This window comes from Agelaius tricolor, unplaced genomic scaffold (assembly GCF_023055355.1).
Source record: "Agelaius tricolor isolate 1412-34295 unplaced genomic scaffold, bAgeTri1.0.p SCAF_47, whole genome shotgun sequence".
In the NCBI taxonomy this organism is placed as follows: domain Eukaryota; kingdom Metazoa; phylum Chordata; class Aves; order Passeriformes; family Icteridae; genus Agelaius; species Agelaius tricolor.
The window spans coordinates 181,481-194,489 of NW_027269307.1; positions in this window are offsets into that span (position 1 = coordinate 181,481).

A 13,009-nucleotide genomic window follows, 5' to 3' on the forward strand; every position below is an offset into this window, starting at 1 on the left:
GTAGCCTTGCAGCAAAGCCCTGTGGTTTTATAACCAAAATTTGCAGGTTGATATTCCAAGAGGAGTTTGGAAGTCAGTTGAGTGCTCTCAACAGTTGTTTCACTGGGGAAACAGTGAAAAACTTTGAACTATTATTATGCTTGGTGTTAGGAAAAATGGATTGATTTGGTTAATAGTAACAGGACCAAATTCAATTCCTGGAGTAAAGTAATAAGTATTGGGTTTAGACACCACTCAGAGATCAGTGAAAATTAAATTGTACGGGTGCTCAGAGAGCTCCATTTTTCAGTACTTCCTCCCCAAAGGGCTCTGTGCTCTTGCATTGGATTAGGGCAGCCACTCAACCTGAGGCACATTTGGTTGATTCACCCAGGTGACTGTTTTCCTCCTCCCTGAGCCACATCCTGTTCCCCACGTCATGACATGACTATTAGTTTTGTTCTTTATGGAACTATTAACAAAATTGAGAAAGAATCTATTACTGTGTTTAACTTCCTATTTCTACTTAGTTCTCCCACTTCAATACAATTTTCTGGAGTAATTTAATAATTCTGTAAGGGATAGGGGAAAGGGGAATTTGCTCAGTGTGCCCATCTGCTTTACTAAGAGGCATGGGGTTGGTTAGATTTTATTTTAGTTGTTATGTCTCTTAAACCTGAATCCACGCTGCACTTTCTCAGCATGAATTTCACACTGGTTTCCTTTCTGAGATTTACTGGGAACCCTTGGAGACTGACCTGAGTGCTCCATGTTTTTTGTATCCACCAGGGCTTGGAATGAGAGTTCTCCTGCTAAGAAATATCAGGGGACACCAAGTATGGACACAAGACAGCCTCTCTCTCAAAAGAAACCCTACAACAAACTAAATTAGTGATGTAGCTCCCACTGAGCTCACAAGTAGCTTATTTTAATTTTCCCAAGTTTTTGCTTTGTGGCTTACTATTGTGTTTATCAGGGGCTTCTGGAAAAAAAGATTCCCTTGGTTACTGCCAGTCAAAGCCTGACAAGTACTGCATGTGTTTGTAATAAGGTGGTCAAGCTCAGCTGGGTATGGCTGGCAAAGATGGTAAACTGCTTAGGACAGAAGGGAGGAAAAGGATAAAAGTGGGGGTGCCTTGCTGGGTGTCCCTGGATAGGGGTGCACCTACAGCTTAAGGAAGGGGGCTGTGACATTCCCCCCACATGTCACGTTTGATGTGGGGAAGGAGACAAGACAGGGCATGCACAACAGCTGAAAAAAGTCTTGGGAGTCCTTGGGCACTGTAAGAGAATCCTCAGCTACAAATTGTAATAAAGGTCAGTGTCTTGTCATTTAACCCCTCTATAAATATAGATGTCACCACCACTCGGTACTGAAGAGAGAAATATAACAATGTTCTAATGCTCTAATTGGCAGAGTACTTTTCCAGCAATGCTAGAACAGCTCCCTTACTTTTCTTTCTTTGTAATCAGTTAATAATTGTGACATTTTTCTTGGCTTTAACTGTGTGTCCCTGAAGGCATGTTAAAGGCCCCCTGTGATTACAGCAATGGGAATCGTGTTGCTGAAATGATGGTAACAGAGACACTCATTAAAATCTGGCCCCTGCTGTTTGGACTTTCTCAAGACTACACTTTGGCAAAATTTAAAATAGAATTACACAACGCCTGACAAGTAGAAATTATGCTATGGCTCAAGTGTTGGGTGAGAATTAGAGAAGCAAGTATGGACTGTCATAACATCTGAAAGCAGAAGCGATGCTGCATTGCCTGATGGTGCATTGAACAGATCGCTGCCTTTGTGGCTGGTGTAAAGCAGATCTCTTGGCACACTGTGTACACAAAGAGGTCACATGGTGCAGGGTGCTGTTTGAATGCTTGCAAGGCATTTGCAGTGTTTATCTGCTGTTCTCAAGTCTCAGGTGAAAATATGATGCCACTTTCTTTAAGCCTGTCCACCTGAACAGTATTTTAAATAAATACTCGACATGACATGTATCAGAAAAGAACAGAATTGCTATTCAACTGTGACCAGTTTACACTGTCTCTTGAATCAGCAGCTTTTGTTTGTCTTGTAACTTACACAGCAATTTTCTTTTCACCTCCAGTGTTTACATCCCTTTCAGGCAACTGCAAATGCCAGAAAATAGCCTTTGTGAGAAGGCTGCTGAGATTGGGAGCACCAAAGCAATCCCATTATCGGTTTACATCGCCAGTAGGAAACCAGAGATTGTTCAGCACATCAAAAAGTGGAGTTGGGGCCATGTAATGTGCAGTCCAAGGGCCAGATGGGATCTGCTGAACCATATGATGTGGCCTCCAGCTGCCCTCTCCCTGGATCTGAGGCATGGGGACAGTGGAGCAGAGCTGCTGGATGCTGCTGCTAATGAACTTGAGCCACCATACACTACTGTCCATGCAAATATGGAAATATGCAGGTGTGTTTATATGCAATTATAAAAAATGTCTAAGGTTTCTATGCAAGCTGGTTGTGGTGCTTGGGTTCCTCACAAGGAGCCTGTATAAACTTCAGGATTGCAGCAGGAAATCCTCTTGGATGAGTGCATGGAGCTAGGGCTGCCTTGCAGTGTGAGCCTGGGCTGCTCTTTGCTTAATAATCATGCAGGAAGTCTAGTAAAAACCCTTTTAGGTCATCTTTCATGCTCAGCTCTTGGGTGCATGAGCAAGAAGGAAGGCAAAGAATATTCTCGCTGTATGTATTTTCACTGCCTCAGCCCTTTGATTTCAGCAGACATGTACATGTAAAACCCCCACTACATCACAGAGGTTTTCATGATGGATCTGCAGATGACAGTATACTTGTTGAATTTTTATGCTGTGGAAAGAATTTTAATTATTTTAATTACTGTTTCTGAGTTACTGGGAAATATACTCAGAATCTTTCATTAGTGCATCCAGCTGTGCAAATGAAATATATAATCAATATAAAATGGTTTTGTCATACCCTGTTTGAACAGCGATCTATGATAGTTTAAAATTCAGAGTGTTCTTCTGTGATAAAGTTCTATTAATGCTTTCATTAACAAGAAATTACATTACAATGTCTGTGGGGCTTACTTCAGTGAAAGGACAATTTCTTTGTTGGTAATTTCATCTTGACGTTACTCCCCTCTATTCAGCTTCCCAAAATGACATTTATTTAAAAATCAGCACTAATGCAGTAGTTAACCTTTCTCAATATTATTTAACCAGATAATGCAGAGATACAGTCACACAAATAATTAAACCTTGAAAACATCCATTTTGCCCAGTGCTGCAAAAGTACAGCACAACTTCCACCATATTCTTTATTTCACAGAGAGTACTTTCAAAATGGGAATAATGACCTTGAAATTATAAAAGAGTGTTGGTTGGCTGGCACACAGAATGTGAAGATTATTTTTTGTATGGAAAGGGAGCATGTAAACATATTGTCAAAGCATTTTTACCAATTTCATTTACTTTTAGCAAGGCACAGGATTCTAATGTCCTTTATAATATTTCTTTTATGATAAAACTAATATTAAAAAAGATATGAGGGAAGGGTTGCATGACTGAAAGGTGCACAAATAGTTTACTCAAGAAAGCCCTCAATTTTCATTTATTTGATTTATTTATTGTCACAAAAAAAAGTCACAAAAGAAATTTCGTCTCTTTTTGGGGGAAAAAAATCTGAGTGTGACCCCTCTCATGCAAATTATGTCTTTGCCTGGGAAAAGCCAAGTTTCTGTGTTGTGCTGTGGTCCATTGGGGAATTATGAATGACAGGTACTGGAAACTGAACTTCTACAGCACAAAACATGGGGAATATGCATTGATCTTGACTTGTATCATCACTTCAAAAAGGAGGTGAAAGTGCAGGGGTTTTGGTGTCCTGGAAGATTTTATTGCCACAAATCACTTCTTCAGCATCTCCCAAAAGTGCAAAGTTCTTGAAATGGACACCTATAAAATGATTAATTCATGTTATGTCTTACTTGAGCCTCTATTTATGAGCTTAGGGTGTTTTATTTGCCTGCTGGTGTTGATAGTCATGGTGGAGAAAAATTTCCAATTTCTTTCATATGAAAGCTGAAATTCTTATCCAGTCACTTGATTCTAGGAACTCTGATCAACTACAGGGAGGTACTTAATAATCAAATCCCTAGAACAGATATGCTCTGCTTCTGTTACAGCATTTTCAGTGAGACTGAAAATAGTTCTGGTCTACTATGACCCAGTGGATGAGAACAGATTCTGTGTTGTCCTAAATCCATTTTGATCTGTTCATAACAGTAGACTGTAACTCTATATGAGTGAACAAGCTGGGGATTTCTTTCCTCTGGATAAACCCCAGTGTCACAGATGGATGTTGATACCAAAATTGGTCAGACAGAAACTTTCTAAGACAGTTTTGAGTAGTAGAAAGCAGATATTTATTATTGCAGAGTTCTGGGCACTCGGGGGATGCTTCCTCTAATTGAGCACCTGAGCATCTGGTAAGAAGTTTTTATCACCCCACAGGAGGCTTGAAACAAGCCTCCTAGAAATGTTCTCTAGTAAATTCCACAGGGTCACAAGCTGCAGAGGATCAGGCAGTCAGGGAATCATACTGTTCCTGTAAGGCTATGTACCACCACCTACGGGAATAAATCACACAGGACTCCATTTTCATTTACAATGGAAAAAGCCCCTTTCTTCACATAATTCCTTTTTACACAGTTTTACAGACCTCCTGTGTGACTCCGATTGGTTGCTGGTCTCTTGCCAATTATTTTTATTGGTTAGTAACAAGTTGTTATTCTGTATTGATTGGTCACTCAAACTCTCAGGGAGTTGTTTGTGAAAGATAGTTTTCATTTTTCTATCTAACCGTGCAAAACCAGTTTATAGAGGCACAAGGTGTTATTTTACCCAGGATTACCTTGTTATGATAATGAATTGCTCACAACAGGATTGCTTTCACATGGATACTTGCAAAATGCTGCCTTTGACAAGGCCAGACCCTGATTCCAGGAGAGCAGGCTTGATTTTATCAGATTTTCTTTATGAGTTTTCTACCTTACTGCAACAACCACCTATAATTATAAGTCTGGTAGAAAAGTATCACGCCACTGAAATTTTTAGGTCTAAGCATGCAGTTTGCAGTACACATAGAGGTCAGATAGTGTGCTGCCATCAGTTCTCTGCACTATTTTCACTCACATTATTAAGAAGCTGAACACTGCAAAGTTCTTAGCTGATTTTTAAGAGGCAGAAAAAAATTGGCAAAACATAAAAGGCTCAAGTATCTTCATGTCAACCAGACATGGTGTAAAACACCACAGTGTAAAAAAGCAGCAAAATATTTTCTTAATATCTCAAGAAATTTTTGCTCTACTGCTCTATGAGGCTGTCCTTTATTTAACCTTTATTGATGTTGGAGCAATCTTGAAAAGTGCCAAATATAAGAGGATGCATTTTCATTGTGTTTAGCAATCATGGATGTCATAGAATGAAGGTAAGTGTTAGGAATTGGCATAACCTAAAAGCCACTCGAATTAAAAATAAAGAATGCATATTTTTGTAGATGGTCATGCCAGAAAAATAGCATTGGTAAATTAATATTTGTTGTTGAAAGAGGACTCTTTGAAAGGAAAAATAGATATAGCAATGCAGTGAATACAATGAAGACATTAAAAGAGCACCACAAGAATGATTACATCAAATCAAAAAGAGTTTAAATATTTTAAGGTGCAAGGCAGATCTAAGGCCTTTAAAGGTATCAAAATTGTGAAGTCTATGAGGAAAGTAAGATGCTAAGAAGCAAAGACCAGTTAATGAAAATGCACATACCACCATTTAAAGTGGAAAATGAAATACAGTGTTCTATGGTAAGCCAAAATATTTAGTATTAATAATCCTTTCATCTTTCATTAGGTGAAATTAAAATACACATAACACCTGAAAATTTATGATATTATTGAATTTTCCATCATAGTTATGCAGAATAAAAAGACTAACTTATAATTACTTAAACTTCCTTGACTATGAAAATAAAAGTAATGAAGACAAGGACAGGATAAACAGTGAGAAAGCCTCTGATCTGACTTGGATTCAGAGTGGAATTAAGCATTTTACTGGAGAATTTATATTGAATATTTAATATTCTATATAATATATGAATATATTTTAATATATTATATAATATATACTTAATATAAATTAAATATTTATAATTAAATTATTTAATATAAATATAGTATATATTATTATCTTATTTTATTTAATATATTTAAATAAATTTAGTATATTTATATACTGTATTATTTAATATAATTTATTTAATTTATAAATTAAATAATATAATATATAATATATATTTAATATGAATTTAATTTATTTATATTGAATTTATATATTTTATTTATATTGATATATATAGATATCAATATCTATATTGAGCTAGCTCAAATGGAACTCTGCTAGAAGAATATTTTATGATGTAATCATAGTGGTGAAAAAAATCCACATTAGGTGCAATCTGTTATGTGAAAATATTTTGGTCCACCAAGGTAATTTTACAAAGCTTTGTTTTATAAAATTGTCATTTTCCCTTGCTGCTTCTTACCTCAGTATAGGCCTAAGTACTGTTCATCCAGAAAATAAGGAAGATTTACAAATATTTACTTGAGAAGGTGCTTTTAAGCACAATTTGCCTTTTGTTTTTGTGTCATGACATGGAGGAGGGAGGTGATTTTTTTTTCTGTTTTTAGGGTATTAAGATTACACCTGTGTTTTCCACACCAAGAAACTGCAATAGAGGGACCTGAAAGCCACTTGGAGAGGCTGATGCTGTTTATTATCCTCTATTGGATAATAAACAGATTATAACTCCACAATTCCAACAAAGAAGCGCAAGCAGTATGAAAGTAGGGTCTGTATCCATTTGTCCTTTATCTCTAATGAAATTAAATAATGCATGTGGGACCACATGTTTGAAGAATAAATACACAATAAAATTCTTAACAGTGTGAAGATGAAGACAATATGGTTTCTTTCTAAAGCTTTCATCCAGGGAAAAAGAGCTTCCTGCTTGCTTCAGGTAAGATTAGCTGGAAAAAATCCTATCATATACCTAGAATAAAGTCTGAGAGGCAACAGGCAAGTATTTTAATGTGGAATAATTTTTATTGGTTTTAATTAAGCCACGGCATTTTTGTTGAATGTCTTTAATCTTTAATTACCACCCGAAAGCACTGAACATGACATGAGTTATTTATTGAGTCACTGAGAAATACAGTTTGAGATTTTCTTATGAATACTTTATATAGAAAAAACCAGGTTCTCACTGAAAACAGCAAAATAAATATAACAATAGAAATATTTGTGTTTCAGGGTCCTGATCTGAACCACAAGGAAGGCAACTGAAAGAATCTTGGGAGTTGGTTCTCGTCTCTAATGAGTGTTAGAGCTTATAGCAGCTAGAAAAATGTGGTTCCTTATGACTGAAAATGTCCCCAGAAATCAAAATCTGTCACCAAAGAGCAGCCCTGAGTATGTGGGATTTATGTAGGGACTAGATTTGGGGTGATGAGAGCCCAGAGCAGCAGGAACTGGGGCAGGAGCCCAGAGTTGAGGAGAATTACTGCTCAGGGTGGGGGAATTACTGCTGGTGCTGGGGACTGTGTTCACAACCCACAGTTTGCCAGGTGGGCTCCTCCAAAAGAGTTCTCCGTGTGCCCAAGTGTGAGAACCTGTCTCTGTCATCCTCTGTCTGTGAATATCCCTTCTGATGAAATATAGACTTTTTTTTGTTATCTGTAGGGTGGGGAATTTATTCTGTAATCAACTGCTTGTACTTCTGTTGGCATAAGCCCAGGTTGTAGGGCCTCTAAACTGAAAAATCTGCCAACTGGGAAGCTATAATAGGAAAAAAACAGCTGCTGTTTTTCATACTGAATTCCTGGGCATACTGCAGAGCCCAAACTGTGATCTGAAGTTTTCCTTTCCTGGCAGAAAGCTTAAAGATGAGTGGAAGTATCAATACTGCATGATCACCACAGAGATCATGCCTCCAAAAACATGTAGGGCTTCTTTAAGACTCAAAGGTGCCTCTCATATGTAGTCCAGGTATGCAATTTTAGGCTCTAGATAGTGTTTACCTTGCATGAGAGCAGTCATCAGTCAGAAGGGAGGAATTGACCCACACTCCAGTGAAGTGTAGTTTCCTTTATTTAGAACCTGTCTACAGAGTTTTTCAGGAAAGAATGCAAAAAGGTTTAAGACTCGATGAACACAGGATATGCAGCATTTCAGAGGTGAGAAACCTGTCTCTGTATCTACAGGGCTTGTTCATGAGGGTTTGCATCTAACCCTCCCTGCTGGAGACAGCAACACATAAACCTGACATATTTAGCCAAACTCTAGTTAGTCACTTCTGTGAAGAAAACCACCCTATGAAAAACCTTAAAAAAGTACCTAGTTTTGTTTAACATCCTTCATAATTTTCATGCAGTGATTCCTGCAGAACAGAAACAAGAAAAAACACTTATTTGAGTTATTAAAAGCCTGCTATGTAAGAGCTTTCAATGGGTTTTGACCTCTTTGGCTCTGCTTTGGTTCAGGATTTTCAGCTTTTCACTAGATCGGGTCCCAAGTACAAGACTAAGCACTGCATCTGTGCCTATTTTATTTAAAGTTAAAATAAAAAGAACCATCTAGAAATCCTGATAAGGTTAGCAACAGTGGAGACCAAGATGGAAGCATTACCTTGGGCTGCTTGTTCCTCGTGCTGCTGGACATACCAAGTTCCTATTTTAAGTGATAATATCCCATTTTTTCCTGCCATATTACCACATTGCTGTGTGAGCAGCTTTGTCCCCAACCAATTTCCAGAGCAATGTCTAACATGGGCCTGTGGAAATTTCCTCCCATTGAAATTCACAATGAAGTTTACTGATATCTCTGCTCTGATTGCTTGTCCACTGAAATTAAATCACAGCCTTCTATTCAGTTCATTATGCATGAAATTAAGACAGAATCTAGGAAAGATAATGGAGTTTCAAATGTGTGGGAGAGCTGGGGAGTGGGAACCCAAGGCAGAGAATATTGTGGTGAGGATTTGGGGAAAAAAAAGTGTGTGTCCATACAAGCTTTTGGAGTGAAACACAAGTTTTTGTGCCTCATTTTTAAGTTGGCCAGGCATTGCATTCAGTGTGTCATTATGCTTCAGCTAATAAATCCTCCTGCAAAACAGGTGAGAGTTAATTGGGCAGGGTATCTTAGATCAGATAAACCAGGTCTGGGACCTAGGGAACTCAGCTTATCAGGACAACGGGCTAAAGATAACAGGGAGTAAGGTTTTAAGAGGTTCTAGAAAATGAAGTGAAAATGGAATTAAACACTTATATAGTCAGGAATTCTAAATGGAAATATGTCTGACATTAGGCAGTATCTCAGTGCTTAAGTTTGTAATATAACCTTTCTCTTTAGCTCTGGTTGTACAAATACTTACACATCTTGGTTTGAGACAATTTTAGAAGAACACTGTGTAACTTTTAAACTAAAAATCAGATTTATAGGGTATCATATAATTCAGGATGGCAAGTATATGACAATGGACATATGACAAGTACATGACAGATGGAAGCACTGTAAAATCTGCCTTTATCATCATTTCACTTTGTTGTGCTATGGAGCTGCTTGGTTTTATTTCCTCTGCATGGCACAATTAATTTAATTTCCAGGAGTCTTCTGCCTACATGTAGTGGTTCCTTTTTGATGAAGCAGAGACACAGAATTTCACTGGAGAGAGACATACACGGCTCTTTACTGAGCAATTTATTTTTGCCCTTAAGTTTTAGGATGGTCATGATTAAAAGAATACATTTCTCCCTTATGTACAAATACTGTCTTTATAGAAATACACACATATATGCATTTGTGCAGGAGTAATCAAGGAGCAGTGTACCAATTAATTATTCAAAATATTCTAATTGGCTATCACAAGAAAGATGGTTAATCTTTGATTAGACTTCCTACTCATGATTTAGAATAGGGACATATTTCATGATGTATAGGATTAAATCTATATTTAGGTTTGCAAACATTAGCTCTATTTCTAAAATTTTAAATGTGGTCTTAGATCCTTTGAGGAGGAGTTTAGTATAGATAGCCTTCTCATGTGTCTTTCAAATCTAAATATTGATGAGTAGTGCTCTCAATCATTTCAAAATGAATATTCCTAGGCTACAAAAGGTAACAATAGAAATGCCATTCTACATCTAAAGAAACATGGCAGCTTTGCCAAAGTCCACAAGGATATTTAAAAATATGTTTTTCAAAAATATGAGTACTATATACATATGCTTTTATTACTGTGTATTTGAATCTTAACACACAATATTACATATTATTTTATTATGGTCACAGATTTCCACTGTAACTAAGCTATGGATACGTTATTGGACTTTAGGCTGTTATACAGCCTATGCAGTGCAATGTACTCAGGAGCAGTATTCACATTAAATATTGATAATTCTGATATTCACCAGTCAAATATTCATAGGATGATGTCTCTATCTGTACAGCAGGTGCTTACTTAATGGCAGAAAAGTGGTGGTCAGTACCAAGTTAAAAGCAATGTGGATTTTTAATTTTCAACCACTTGTCCATTTAGCACCCAACTATTTGGGAGCTGGATCTTTGCCACAATCTCTTGCTTTCTTATCAAAAGGATGCCTTGGGGCTGATGGTGTCTAAAAAAAAAGAGTTTTCTGTCACATATATGTATTAGAAATGTATCTCTATTTCTAATTTTTTCTCTCTCCTTTGGGGCATGTTTGCCATAAGCTCTGAATTCTGTTGTTTCAACTTCACCATTTTCATTTCATGTTCTTGTTTGAGTGCCTTCTGGGAGCACGACTGCTTGGGAGATTTATATATTCTAGAGTCTCCTTTCAGCTGCCATCATGTTAGTGGCTACAACAAAAAGCCTGCTGGGCTGCTGGGTGTAGTGACATTTTAGGTTATTTGGCAATAGTCACCACACTATTCCTGTTTCTTATTCAGGAACTGCAAAAACCTAATTAAAATGAAGGGTGCTCTCATAGTCATCCCACCCCAGAAAGAAGCCTGGGGGTTTTGCCCCACATACTCATTTTTTATTTGGACCTATATCCAAATTAGCAGCTTTGGATCCAAGATGGGAACTGTGTTAGAGAATGAGGGCTGCCAAGGAAAGTGCTGCCTGGTGATTGTAATAACGTTTATAGAAAAAGCATTCCAATTTCCACACAGTCAGTTCCCCCTGACTCCCCAGCTCAGCATGGTGGCACCTCTGTGACACAAAGAAAGCACACAGTTTTCTTTCCCAGGGTCAGTCAGGGAGTGAGAGCTGCAAATGGCACATAACTCTTCTGAGGCTAGAAGTCAATACACTCAGTATTGCTGAAATGGGGCTGGGAGGGTATTGCCTGGTCCTGGGGCACCCAGGGGTAGTTAAGGAGACAGAAAGCTTAGGCTCTTGTTTTTACAACAGCGATGAAATGGCCTCCAAGGCATTGTTCAAAAGATCCTCCTGAAAAGTTCACATTTCCTAAGATTTATATACGTATCGGCTTATTCAGAACTTTAATTAAAAATTGTAGAAGGTCCTTTAGTTCATTAATTGAAGATGTTTCCCCTGTAAATGAGAGATTAATTTATGCCTGGTTTTAATTGTTGGACGCCGCCACAATTGGTGCTGCATAAAAATACATACAGTACATAAAATATGAATTAAAACAAGTGAATAATTATAACCACATCAGCCTAAAGGCAGGAGGCATTTTAATATGGGAGTCTGGTAATGGTGCATGAATTTAGAAGGATTAATTTTTCTGAGACAGTTCAGAAGTATTTAGCCTTTATTCTGCCCTTATTTAAAATGCCTCATATAATACATCTCAGTATTTTACATAATTTAAACTTTCATAAGACATTTTGTTCTCACTCTGTAAGGTTCTTCAACACACTGAAACCACTGCTAAGATCTTAAGTCTACAAATCGTAATCTTTCCAAACAGATCCTTTGTTCTGAGGCTTTGCATTGGTAATCAGTGGTATCAGTGCCTGTTATAGATCAGCTAGCTCATTCAGGGTGATGCTTCTCTCCTGGAAATAAAAATACACTTGGATATGTAGGTAGGTGTGTATGTATAGATAAAGGCTTTCTGCACTGCTCAGAACACCACAATTACCAGACAGGTGAGCATTAAGGTATCATGGAAAAATGTTTGTATTCCTCACACCAGAGCATTATTTACCTTGAGTGGCAGCTTGTTAATTTGGGTGGCAAATATGCAGCAGAAAGCAGGGTTTGCTTCACTGGCAGACAAATCAGAGACAAGATCCTGTGGGTTTATGTTCTCAGGAAATAGGTAACATGTATGAACTCTCTGCAAGTTGAAGGACACATCCTACAGAGGGCCACTGGTTCAGCAGTGAGGTTGCTGACCATCAGCGAAGTACTGCGCAATATTTGTAATTTATAATCTTGTTCCGGTGACTGCACAATTGGAATCAACTATATAGCTAAAATATAGTTTATATATTTATAGTTTTTATTTTATATTTTACTTTATTATTTTATTTTTATTTTATAGTTTATATATTTAGCTATATATAACTATATAGCTAAAAATAAGAGTGTCTAAGGCCTTTTCCAGGTTTGGCTCAGGTATTTGCAGGAGGCTTTGTAGCAGTGAGGCCCTTGCTGGCCTGAGTGCATCACAGTAGATTGTATACAATAAATAATAATATATAATATATAACATAGAATATATAATATTATATAATATATAACATATTTTATATATTATATAATAATATATATTATATATACACTTTCTATACATTATATGTATTAATATGTAATTTAATATAAAATACATTATATTATATAGTCAATATATTATGTATTAATATATAATGTATTAATAAAATATACATTATATTATATAGTTAATATACCTTAAGATACATAATATAATGGATAATAGATAATATATAATTAATATTTATTTTATTA